The following is a 13,798-nucleotide window of genomic DNA, read 5'->3' on the forward strand; positions in this document are numbered from 1 at the left end:
GGACACATGTTTGAACTAACCTTAGGTCTCTGGTGTTGCAGAATTTACTTTCTTTAACAAGGTGCAAAATCTATTCCAGGAATATTTAGAAAGCATGTGAGATGAAAGATGGTTGCATGGGAGGACACTGAAGAAATCACACATAGCATGTAGCTTCCAGCAAGCAAATGCCTTCCCGCTTCAGTTCACCAAGGGCTCCACTTACAATGCAAGACGACAATAACACTTTCCTTGTCAAGTGTTATTAGTCGTAGCAGGATTAAATGAGAAATTAATATTGACTATTTCCTGAATACTGATTACATACCTACCATGTGTGTGTGTGTGTGTGTGTGTGTGTGTGTGTGTGTGTGTGTGTAATGTTGCATATAGCATATATAGTGATTTGGAACTAGGAATGTGTCAACTTATTATCTAACAAAATAATGAATAGAAAAATTTAAATTGTTTTAAAAGAAAATATGGTGTTGAGAGCAATTGGATGTATACTAGATCCAGTGAAACAGAGGAAGATGGGTTACAACCGATTCAATACACTCCTTGCTTTCAGGACCTTCTGGTCAGCTGTTACTGTATGAACTAGACTTTTTTAAGGAAAGAGTTAAAAGCTATTGTTTTTTAACCTTTTTTAGGGATGACAGTAATGACATCGTATACTGGTATTTACAATTTATTTCATGTGAAAGGTAAAGAATACTAGCTAACAAAATAAATATTTTAAATTATACCATGTTCACTTAGCGACAACAAGATTAGATGGTTAAAGCAGCAAATTCTCATTTACATGATTATAAAGTCTGAAAGAACAAACAATAATTTAAGCAAGGTTTCAATTTTCCTTTTTTTTTTCTATTGCAAGGACTTAATTCACTCAGAAAATTGACTCTGGGTGTGGTAACTGTTTAGCAGAGACAATGCCGTCATGGAAGAGAAAAGGGGGCGAGTCCTCAATCACTCACCACAGTGAGTTTTTGCTAAGCTTTTCAATTTCTGGCCAAGTCAAACAATCCAGCAAAGTGACTCAAGAATTACGCAATATTAGCTCTCTGCCTTGGTCAGTGGTCACACTGCCAGACTGAACAAAGGAGAAACACTGTTACCCAAGTCTTTCCCACTCATCAGCAGTGTGTGTGAAGGTTGACTTCAAGGTGTCTGGAAGTGCCAAGGGAAACATCACTTCTCAAAGGCTAATCTGTCACTTAGAGTTTTGTAGTGCACATACAAGTGGCCCAGTTTTTGTGGGACAGTGGTCTGTATTCTGTCAATTATATTTTAAATAAACGCTGACTGGCCAGTAGCAAGGAAGGAAATATAGACAGGACAACCGACAGGAAGTAGAGGTGGGTCAATGAGAACAGGAGAATTCTGGGAAGAAGGAAGTCCAAGTCTGCAGTGTGACCCAGCCACAGAAGAAGCAAGATGTTACTGCCTTGCCAAATAAGGTACCGAGCCATATGGCTAACATAGACAAGAATAATGGGCTAGTATAAGTTATAAGAGTTAATAAGAAGCCTGAGCTAATGGGTCAATCAGTTTTTAATTAACGTAGACTTCTGTGTGATTTCTTTGGGATTTAATGACTGTGGGAACTGGGCAGAAAAAAAACCTTAGCCTACAGGTTTTCATGTGCATACCCCCTCACTGAGTGGCCTGTGATAAACCACTTGCTGAGCTCTGTGAACTGACATTCTCAACAGAAGTGCGTAAATGATTTTCACAACTTGGGTATCAACACCTTTGTTTCCTCGACTGCCTTTTCAAATCAGCTTGTCACTTGCTTCTGTCTGCTCGCTGAAGCTTTCCACCCATCCTGATTCCTTTGGTTCCACACTTTAGAATGATCCTATAATGTAGCCTTCCCTTTATCGAATAAGTGCTTGCTGCAGATCTGCTATGTGACCAGCACTCAACTAGTTGCTAGCATTATATGAGGAAACAGAAGAAAAGTAAAATGCTGTGCTCTGAGGACTTTAGCCCTACATGTTTTTCCCAAACTCTTCAACATCTAGCTACCTGTCTGAAGCATTTTCTTCAATCCCTTTGCTCAGTTAACGACTGATCCCAAATCTTTCAAAAACTCACGTTAAATACTACTTCCATAGGAGAACTTCAAGTTCCCCCCCCCACATACACACATCAGGTTGGAATTCCAATAAATAAATGTTAACAACTCATATTTTCTTAAAAATAGTATTTAAATAGTATGGTTATTTTTGTGTGCAGACTTTGGAGGTAGCAATTTTCCCAAGCCTGGCACCACAGTCTGCCTTATTCATCACTAAATGTTCAGTCTGAAAGAGTGACCGAATTAAAGAAAATGCTGTAGTAAAATACTATTTCAAGGAAATCTTGTATAAACAGATTCACTTCATGATGATAATGATGGTAATGAAATTTTACCATCCTAATTTGCCAACATTATGGGGTATAATGATACATCTATTTGTCATCCATTTCCTGAATCCCCTTCTTCTCGGCAGCCCTGGGTCATTCTTAAAGTCCACAGGCACAGGAAGTGTTTGCTTTTTTAATTGACAATATATCTCAAAGTTCCTTTGATTTGTATTTTCCTGATGAGTAAGGATGTTGAATATTTTTAAGCATTTCTCAGCATTTTGAGATTCATCTACTGAATTATCTCTGTTTAAATCTGTACCCTATTTTTACCTGAATTATTGTGTTTTTATATATCTTGGATATTTGCCCTCTATGAGACATGGAGTTAGCAAAATCTTTTTCCCTTCTGTAGGCTGCCATTTTGTCCAATTGACAGTGTCCTCTGCCTAACAGGAGCCTTTTAGTTTCATAAGGTCCCACTTATTAATTGTAATCTTAAAGGCTGTGCTGTCAATGTTCTGCTATGGAAATTGTCTCTTGTGCCAATGTTTTCAAGGCTATTCCCCACTTTCTCTTCTGTTGGGTTTAGTGTGTCTGATTTTATGTTGAGATATTTGACCAACTAGGGCTTGAGTTCTGTTCAGGGTGGTAAATATAGACCTATTTGCATTCTTCTAAATATAGACATCCTGTTTGACCAACACCATTTGTTGAAGATGCTTTTTTTTCCCAGTGTTTATTTCTGGCTTTTTTTAAAATAAAAATTCAAGTATTCATAGGTGTTTACATTTATGTCTGGATCTTCAATCATATTCCATTGATCAGTGTGTCTATTTTTATGCTAAGACGTTTTTGGTTTGATTTGATTTGGTTTGTTTGTTTGTTTTATTTTTCGAGACAGGGTTGCTTTAGAGCAAGTCTTAGAACTTGCTCTGTAGACCAAGTTGGCCTTAAACTCACAGAGATCTGACAGCCTCTGCCTTTTAAGTTCTGGGATTAAAGGCATAAGCTACTACCTCCTGGATGTGATGAAGTTTTTATTACTATGGTTCTATAATATATCTTGAGATAAAGGATGGTGATATCTCCAGATGTTATTTTATTATGTAGGCTTGTTTTAGCTATCCTGAGTTATTTATTTTTCCATTTGAAGATGAGAATTATCCTTTCAAAGTCTGTAAAGTATTGAGTTGTGATTTTGATAGGAATTGCATTGAATATATAGATTGGTTTTGGTAAGATGCCCAATTTTACTATGTTAATCTCACCAGTCCATGAGCATGGGTGATATTTCCACCTTCTGATATCTTCTTCTATTTCTTTCTTCAATGACTTGGAAGTTTTTTATGATAAAAGTTTTTTGGTTGCTTTGTTAGAGCTACTCCAAGGTCTATTCTATTATTTGATGTTATTGTGAATGGTATTGTTTCCCTGATTTCTTTCTCAGTACAATAATCATTTGTATATAGGAGGGATACTGATTTCTCTGAGTTAATCTTATATACAGCCACCTTGCTGAAAGTGCTTATCAGTTGTAGGAGTTTCCTGGTAGTATTTCTAGGGTTAATTATGTATACTATCATATCATCTTCAAATAACAATACTTTGACTTCTTCCTTTTCAATTTGTAACTCCTTGATCTCATGTGGTTGCATTGTTGCTCTTACCATCTTCTCAGATACAAAGCAAGTATGGGATAGAAACAAGAACAATTGAAACAACTCCCTGCATCCTATCAGAATACTACTAAAGTTGGGTATCACAAAGAACAGAAAGGTTACAATCTCATTGAAATAGAACTACTCTCTAGTAAAAGAAAAATGGGGCCTGTTCCCTGTGAGCTCCATATAACCCTGCTACACAGCCTGGTCCAATACTGAGTGAACCTAAGAGCCAACAGCAGGGACTTTTCCTGCTGTACCTCAACCCAACCTGCCCCCAACCCCACCTGTTCCCTGTGAGCTCTGTGGAACCCTGCTACACAGCCTGCTCCAATACTGAGTGGACCTAAGAGGTGAGTAAGCAGCAGCCCTATGGCTCACAACCAGGCACCCCAATCCCTAGGACCTCCATGTGGGAGAAAAACTAGGGGCCCCTCCCCAGCTCCCTCTGCTTTTCTAACCACCAGCAGAGAGTTTACCTACTGTCTCTCAACCCACACTGCCCCCAACCTGCCTGTTCCCTGCGAGCTCCCTGGAACCCTGCTACACAGCCTGCTCCAATACTGCCTGGACCTAAAAGAGCCACAGCAAGGACTAGATCAAGATGCCAAGACACTGCCGGCCTCATTTGAAGGAAGATATGGGTAGGCACCAATGCAAAAATTCCTCCAACATCCTAAAAGGCAACATGGTAACACCAAAACGGAGTGAACAAAAAACAGGAAGACTTAATCATCCTAACCCATAAGAAGTAAAATAAAACGACTTTAAACACAACTTTATGAAAATGATGGAGACTTTTAAAGAGGAAGTGAAAAACTCCCTTAAAGAAATGGAAGAGAAGACAAACAAAAAGCTGGAAGAAATTAATAAATCCCTCAAAGAAACCCAAGAAAAACAAGAAAAAGCAATCAAACAGGTGAAGGAAACAGTTCAAGACTTGAAGACTGAAATAGAGTAATAAAGAAAACACAAACCAAAGGAATTCTGGATATAGAAAATCTGGGTAAACAAACAGGAACTACAGAGACAAGTATAACCAACAGAATATAAGAGATAGGAGAAAGAATCTCAGACAATGAAAATACTATAGAGGAAAATAGTCTCATTGGTCAACGAAAACAGTAAATTTAAAAAATTCTTAACACAAAACATCCAGGAAATATGGGACACCATGAAAAGACCAAACCTAAGAATAATAGGGATAGAAGAAGGAGAAGAATTCCAGTTCAAAGGCACAGAAAATATATTCAACAATATTATAGAAGAAAACTTTCCCAACCTAAAGAAGGATATCCCTATGAAGGTACAAGAAGCTTACAGAACACCAAAGAGACTGGATCAAAAAGAAATCCCCTTTAATAATCAAATAATAATCAAAACACAAAACATACAGAATAAAGAAAGAATATTGAGAGCTGAAAAGGAAAAAGGTCAAGTAACATATAAAGGGAAACCTATCAGAATTACACCTGATTTCTCTATGGAAACCATGAAAGCCAGAAGGTCCTGGATAGATGTGCTGCAGACACTGAGACCATGGATACACTACTATACCAAGCAAAGCTTTCATTCACCATTGATGGAGAAAACAGAATATTCAATAACAAAAACAGATTTAAAGAATACATATCCACAAATCCAGCATTACAGAAAGTACTAGAAGGAAAACTTCAACCCAAGGAAGCTAACTACACCCACAAATAACACAGACATCTGATAACTTCCCACCAGCATAAATCAAAGAAGAGAAACACACAAATATTACTACTGAAAAATAACCAAAGTTAACAAACCACTGGTCATTAATAATGCATAATATCAATGGATTCAATTCCTTTTTAAAAAGATACAGGCTAAGAAAATGGATACAAAAACAGGATCCATCATTCTGCTGTGTAGTAGAAGGAGTGGGATGCATCCTGCCACCTGGCTAGCTTAACCCCCAAAATAATCACACAGAAATTGTATTAATCAAATTACTGCCTGGTCCATTATATCGATCCTCTTATTGACTAACTCTCACATCTTGATTTAACCCATTTCCATTAATGTGTATCGCCACTTGACTGTGCCTTACTGGCATGAGTCTAACCAATGTCCATTTTGGACAGGAGAATCATGGTGTCTGCCACACTTCCCTTCTTCCCAGCATTCTTTTCTGTCTACTCTGTCCACTTAAGGGCTGCCCTATCAAAGTCCAAGGCATTTGCTTTATTCAACCAATGAAAGCAACACACAAACAGAGGAACCCCCTACATCAGTGCTGTTTACAAGAAACACATCTCAACCTCAAAGACAGACACTACCTCAGTGTAAAGGGTTGAGAAAAGCTTTTCCAATCAAAAGGACCTAAGAAACAAGCAGGTGTAACTATCCTAATATCTAACAAAATTGATTTCAAACTAAAATCAATCTGAACATTTGGAGAAGGCCACCTATACTCATAACAGGAACAATTTATCAAGATGAAGTCTTAATCCTAAATATCTATGCCCCTAATACAAGAACACTCACAAATATAAAAGAAAGATTATTAAAACTTAAATCACATATCAAACCTTACACACTTAGTATGAGATTTCAACACTCCTCTCTTGCCAATGATCAGGTCAACCAGACAGAAACTTAACAGAGAAATAAGAGAACTAACAGATATCATGAATCAAATGGACTTTATAGACATCTATAGAACATTTCACCCAAATAGAAAAAAGAATATACCTTCTTCTCAGCATCTCATGGAACCTTCTAGAAAATTGACCACATACTCGGTAACAAAGCAAACTTCCACAGATACAAAAAAATATTAATAACCACCCGTGTCTTATTGGATCACCATGGAATAAAGCTAGAATTTAACAATAATTCTACCCTCAAAAAGCCTACAAACTCACAGAAGCTGAACAGTCAACTACTGAACCACCCCTGGGTCAGAGAATAAATAAAAAAAATTAAAGTCTTCCTTGAATTTAATGAAAATATAGACACAACACACCCAACCTATGGAACACTATGAAAGCAGTGCTAATAGAAAAGTTCATAGCTCTAAGTGCCCACATAAAGAAAACGGAGAAAGCTCACATTAGTGAACTAACAGCACACCTGAAAACTCTACAGAACAAAGAAGTAGACTCACCCAGTAGGAGTAGAAGACAGGAAAAAATCAAATTGAGGGCTGAAATCAACAAAATAGAAACACAGAAAACAATCCAAAGAATCAATGAAACAAAGAGCTGGTTCTTTGAGAAAATCAACGAGATTGACAAACCCTTATCCAAACTAATCAAAAGGCAGAGAGTAAAAAGGGGAGCATAAAATGGACACTGAGGAAATTTAGAGAATCATTAGGTCCTACTACAAAAACTAGTACTCCACAAAATTGGACCTAATGGATAAGGTGACATTAAAGCAGATCCAGTGTCTATGTTGCTCTTTGTTCCTACCGCATTTGAATGATTCATTTTTGGAATTCTGTGCATTGATACAAAGTTGTGAGGCTCATTATTTTTCTTTTAAATATTATTTTGTTCATTCTTTATCTACATTACTTCCTTTTCTGACAAACAGCACCATGTCTCTTCTCCCATCTTTATTTCTATCTCTGGCATTGGGCAACTGTGATCACTGGCTCAAAGTGAAAAGTGGAAATAAAGAAATTTTTGTGTCTTTGTCTGACTTGGTGGGTAAAGATTGATGTCTATTTTACCAGTGTCTCTTCTTTAAATTGAAATGCATTCTTTGAATGAACTTTCAAGTTATGAATGTTTAGTTTCATTTATAAGGACCTAGCTTAACATTTTTTTAATCAAACAAAGTTGCTGCAAGAAATTCTTCCAAGACTATCAGACATTTTTAGGAAAGCTTTGTAATGTGTTAGAGAGACAGCAGGTATCATGAGAAGAATGGCATCCAGGTAGCACAACCTTCTCCAGGCAGCTCCACCTTCCCAGACACTGTTTCCTTCAAGTTCTCGTGATCATTCACTCAGGCTGAGTTTCTTCATCCTGATCCCTATGCTTACTTACAATACTTATACTTCACTTCCTGCCATTTAGCTTGTGACCAACCCTGAAGGATCTGGACACACTGGTTGCCTGCACCTACCTCCTGCGGGTGTACAGCCATTTATCTATGCAAGAAACTGTTAGACTTCTGTATTCATACTTTGTGAAGGAACATCTCCATTTTGTAAAACCAGAGTAGGTCCCAGAACTTCCTGTCTCTTCTTTGCTGTAAAGATCCCTTGTGGGGGCTGGAGAGATGGCTCAGAGGTTAAGTGCATTGCCTGCTCTTCCAAAGGTCCTGAGTTCAATTCCCAGCAACCACATGGTTGCTCACAACCATCTGTAATGGGGTCTGGTTCCCTCTTCTGGCCTGTAGGCATACCCACAGACAGAATGTTGTATGCATAATAGATAGATAGATAGATAGATAGATAGATAGATAGATAGATAGATAGATAGATAGATAGAGCATCTCTTGGGTATATTCCCATGAGTGGAATTGCTGGGTCCTGAGGGAGGTTGACTCCCAGTTTCCTGAGAAACCGCCACACTGATTTCCACAGTGGCTGCACAAGTTTGCATTACCACCAACAATGGATGAGAGTTCCCCTCTCTCCACATCCTCTCCAGCATAGGCTATCATTGGTGTTTTTGACTTTAGCTAATCTGACCGGTGTAAAATGGTATCTCAAAGTGGTTTTGATTTGCATTTCCCTGATCGCTAAGGATGTTAAGCATGACCTTAAGTGTCTTTTGGCCATTCGAAGTTCTTCTGTTGAGAATTCTCTGTTCAGATCAGCACCCCATTTTATAATTGGGTTAATTAGAGTTTTAGTGTCTAGTTTCTTGAGTTCTTTGTATATTTTGGAGATCAGGCCTTTATCTGATGAGGGGTTGGTGAAGATCTTCTCCCAGTCAGAAGGTAGCCTTTTTGTCTTACTGACGGTGTCCTTTGCTTTACAGAAGCTTCTCAGTTTCAGTAGGTCCCATTTATTCATTGATTCTCTTATTGTCTGTGCTACTGGGGTTCTACCTAGGAAGTGGTCTCCTGTTGGACTGGGACTGAACGAGCATGTGATCCAACCAGATTTTCTGAATGTGGCCGGATTCTCTGAATGTGGCTGGCCCGGAGCCTTTCTGAAAAGCCACTGACAATGACACTGGGACTTGTTTCCTCTGTATATACTGGATTTTTGGGATCCAGTCTGTTTGGATACTCACCTTCCTGGACCTGGAGGGAGGGGGGAGGAACTTGAACTTCCCACAGGGCTGGAAGCCTTGACTGCTCTTAGGGATGGAGAGGGAGGACGAGGGGGAGGGGAGAGTGGGAGGGTGTTGGGAGGAGGGACGGAAATGGAAACTTTCATAATTTAATAAACTTTGAAAAAAAGATAGATAGATAGATAGATAGATAGATAGATAGATAGATAGATAGATATTAAAAAAAAAGATCCCAGGTGAATTTCTGAGGTTCTGTTGCCATGGGATTAGAGGCTCAGAAACTCACCTTGTATTCCTTTTCTTCATCCCTATTCCTCCTTACTCAGTTTTGCCTTCTCTCCACCATTCGCATCCCCCTCTCTACTCTGAGCAACAGGAAAATCTCTTCTTTTTATTCTTAGAAAAAATAAATTTCATTTATATCATTGATCTTTGGGGTCTTATCTTCTTAAGTCTTTATTTTCTCAATCTTTATTAATATATTGATGAAATTTCAATTCTGCTGCCAGATGTAAGGTTGGGACAAATTTTTATAATGAATTTTATCTAGTTTCCCTAAATCTAATTTACTTTAGTTAAAATAGTTCTGTTCCTTGACTGAAAGACTAAGAATTCTGAATTTTCTCACATTTCAAGTATTCTGCCCCATGGTCTACATAAGCATTTATATTCGTGGTTGCTACATAATTTTAATTAGAAAATGTTTTTGGCATCATAGCTATTCTAGATCTTTACCTAGGTGGTTGGCTTCATGTATGCTAGTTCTCAGCTGTCATAATAAACTATTATAGATAAGCTATGTATCTTCTTGAATCCCCTGTCTTTATACCCTTGGTAACTCCTCACATGACCTTATGTTTTTTGTTTTGTGTTGTTTTACATTCTTTAGTCCAATGACATTTGGCTTACTTTGTACCTGATCATGACTTAGTCTTTGGAACCCTTACTATTGGAAACTTAACCATAGATTTTACCATAAAATTGTTTCAGGTGTAGAACACATAAATATACATACTAAGAGTTATAAGTGCAATAGTGATGTGGGATTCCCCTCTGTATGCTGTAAATATGGTTTATTATCTTTGGTTAATAAAGAAGCTGCTTTGGTCTGTGGCAGGGCAGAATAAGAGATAGGCAAGAAAGCTAAACTGAATGCTGGGAGAAAGGCAGAGTCAAGAAGATACCATGTAGCTGCCAAAAGAGGCAGATGCACCAAAACCTTGCCAGTAAACAGGAGTCTCATGATAAAATATAAAATAATGGAAATGGGTTAATTTTAGATGTACGAGTTAGTTAATAAGATTCCTAACCTAACATGCCAAACAATTTTATTAATTAATACAGTTTCTGTGTGATTATTTTGGGTATGGGTGTTTGAAAATGAACAAGTGGCCTCTGCCTACACAATAGAATATAGAAAAAATCAAGACTCTTTTTTAATCACACTCTCTAGTGTGAATACTTATTAAAAGTTTATGTTTTATTAAATTAATAATTTCCCCTTCAATTTCATAAGGCTAGGATCATTTTGATGAAATTTTGAATCCTGCTTTAGAGACATAACTATAATAGGATAGTTTTCCTGTGTACTTTTCCATAGGTTTACAAAAAGTAGATCTTTGGGAAGGAAATATGAGAGGTAGATCTGATCAAAACACATCATATGCACATATTAATTTCTCAGACAAGAATAAAACACAAAGCAAAAAAAAAAACAGTAGGTACTAAGTTTTTATTTTGAGCTGCTATCCAGGGATCACAGCAGGGGATTTGGGAAAAGAGAAGAAAGAAAGAAAGGGACAAGCTTATACAAAGACATGAGATCAAGCTGGCTGACAGAGTGCTTTGACTACTTGGCCTCGGGCAACATCCTGTGAGAAAATTTATATACTGTGCATTAGAATATTTTATCCAGAGTAAAAATGGGAACATGTAAATGTTGGTCCTGTTTCCTCCTGAACAGTTCACCACAGAGTATAATTTGCCTATACTTCTGCATTGTGCATGCTTAAGTCCCAAGGAGGTCGTGGGGTCTGATTGTATCTCAGATCTTGGCATAAATATCAAAGCTTCAGATAGAAAGTAATTGAACATGAAATTATCAGGTTGTCCCCATATAAAGTTGACCAGAACTCCTATAACCAGTCCCAATTGACAACTAGTACAAGAATTGGTGTGGGAGAGAACCTGAAGCACTTCTAATGTCTACAATCAGATATTCTAGTACTATAATTTCATGATATCCTTCCTTTATGTCTATTTACCAACTTCACCAAGTACTGCCACTATTTGAAAGTCCTTGGTAGGTGGGCATTGAAATATCTTCTTTCACATACAGTGGGCAGCCTAATACTTCAGTATCCCACTAGTGTTTCTTAGGGCTTTCTCTAGTTCAATGCAGTAGTAGTGATACATCTTGAAGAGAAATTTATCACACCAATCCATCTGTGAAGCAAGTTCACTTATTTTCTACCTGATAATTGAAAAAATGAAAACACAACAAACAAAAAGTTATATGGTCATAGGTGCAGTTAGAGTAGGGACAACAGCCTAAAAGGGGTGATGAAGATGCTGTTACTCATGCTTCCTAGAATTGCTTATACACAACAGCTCAAATATAATTTTTCTTGAAACAGAATACTAATCTTTTGTCTTACATTATCACTCAGCTTTGTTTATGATGAAGAGATATAGTTAAATAGCCCTTTAATAAAATATCATTGCACACTTGGGCTATGTAAAGGACCTGGTTTATCAAACAAGAATGTGTTGTCCATGACTAAGTCTTGCTGTGATACCCTAGGAATACAATATTATTGAGGCTTGTTAAGAATCCATAGCGCATACTTGTTTAAATGGATGCCACTAGCATCGGTGGACTGCTGTGTCTGTGGTCCAAGTAGCAGGACAGCATACTACAGTCCAACCTGCTACAGATTCTGTTTTCACTATAGTCACCATTCAAAGCTCATAGGCTTTTGAGTCTCCAGACAAACTGATTTCAGCCTGTAGTTGTTACTTTTCTCTCCCTGTGAAAAACTGTCATAACCAAAAGAAACAATTTATTTTGATATACAGTCCTAGAAGTCTAGAAGTCCATAATGATAGGGGTAGGCATGGTAGCAAAAGTATAAAAATGAGATATTACGTGTCACCTGTATACAGGAATCAGGGAGAACAAGCAGGAAGAAGGGTGAGGCTATAAATAGACAAAGTATACCCCAGTAAGTGCTCCCTCCAGAAAGGTTCCACCTCCTTAAGGTTTAATAGCTTTCCCCAAAGTGCATAACCAACTAGAAACCAAATATTCAAATACCCAAGCCTATGGAGGACATTTTTCATTCAAAATACTACACATTCTACTGCTAACACCAGAGGTTTATGGTTAGAGTATAATACAAAACGCATCTAGGTACGCTTGCTCAACCATATTCATTACTGCAGTATTTATAATAACTAGAAACTGTAAACAATCTCAATGTTCCTCAATAGAAGAATGAAAAACTCTGCTGTTAAAAAAATGACATCATGAAATTTGTAGGCAAATTAATAGAATTAGAAATAAAAGCAATAATCCTGACTGAGGTAACTCAGACCCAGAAAGACTGATATAATATCTTTTCACTTATATCTGGATATTAGCCAATAAATAAATGATAACCAAGCTACAATCCATAGACCCAGAGTTTAGACACAGAGTAACTGACTAGAGGGGGCACATGAATCTCCCTGGGAGGGGAAAATGGAATAGAAAGAGAGGCAAGGCATTGTGTAGGATGAGAACAAAATGTTCAGGTGGCAAGTGGGAGGGGAAGTGGGATTGAGGGAGGGAATAAGGGGAGTATTGGCTAGAATGGAAAGGCATTTGGGGGGTTGTATGGAAATCCAGTGCAATGGAAACTTCCTGTAATATATGAAGCTGATTCAAATGAAGTCTCCAAATGATGAAGAAGATGGAACCCCAAATAGCCATCTCTTGTCATCAAATGAAGCTTCCAGTACCAGGACTGCACTTCATCCAGTTGAATTGCTGGCCAAAAAGTTTCTAAGGATATTCTCAAACAATCCAGGTTGTTGCCAAGACGATAGTTGGCTTACCACACACTGACACCAAGGCCCCATTGTTGTAGACAATACCCACACAACTCATAGAACATGACGAGGTCTAGCTGATGCCTACATAGAAACTTCGCTCCCATGTTCTAGTGTCTATAACACAGAAAGGTGCTCTGCAGGCTATCGAAAGAGAAAAGTAAACACCAACCCAAGCATGAAACCTTTGACCTATGATCTGTCCTGGCTGCAAAATATGCTAGGGCAATGATGGCACACACCTAGTGGGAGTAACCAACAGACAGATCGACGTCTGATTTGACTTAAGGCCCACTCCATGAGATAGGACCCATACCTGGTACTGCTTTTGTAAGCAAATCCCTAGTCTATATAGCCCAGAGACCTAGGGTAAAATCAATACTACTGGTCTAAAATAATAATAATAATGATGATGATGTCAGGAGTAATAGTGCATGTCTTTAATCCCAGAACTCAGGAGACAGAGGTAGGTGGATCTCT

This window comes from Myodes glareolus, chromosome 3 (genome assembly GCF_982192425.1).
Source record: "Myodes glareolus chromosome 3, mMyoGla1.1, whole genome shotgun sequence".
Classification (NCBI taxonomy): domain Eukaryota; kingdom Metazoa; phylum Chordata; class Mammalia; order Rodentia; family Cricetidae; genus Myodes; species Myodes glareolus.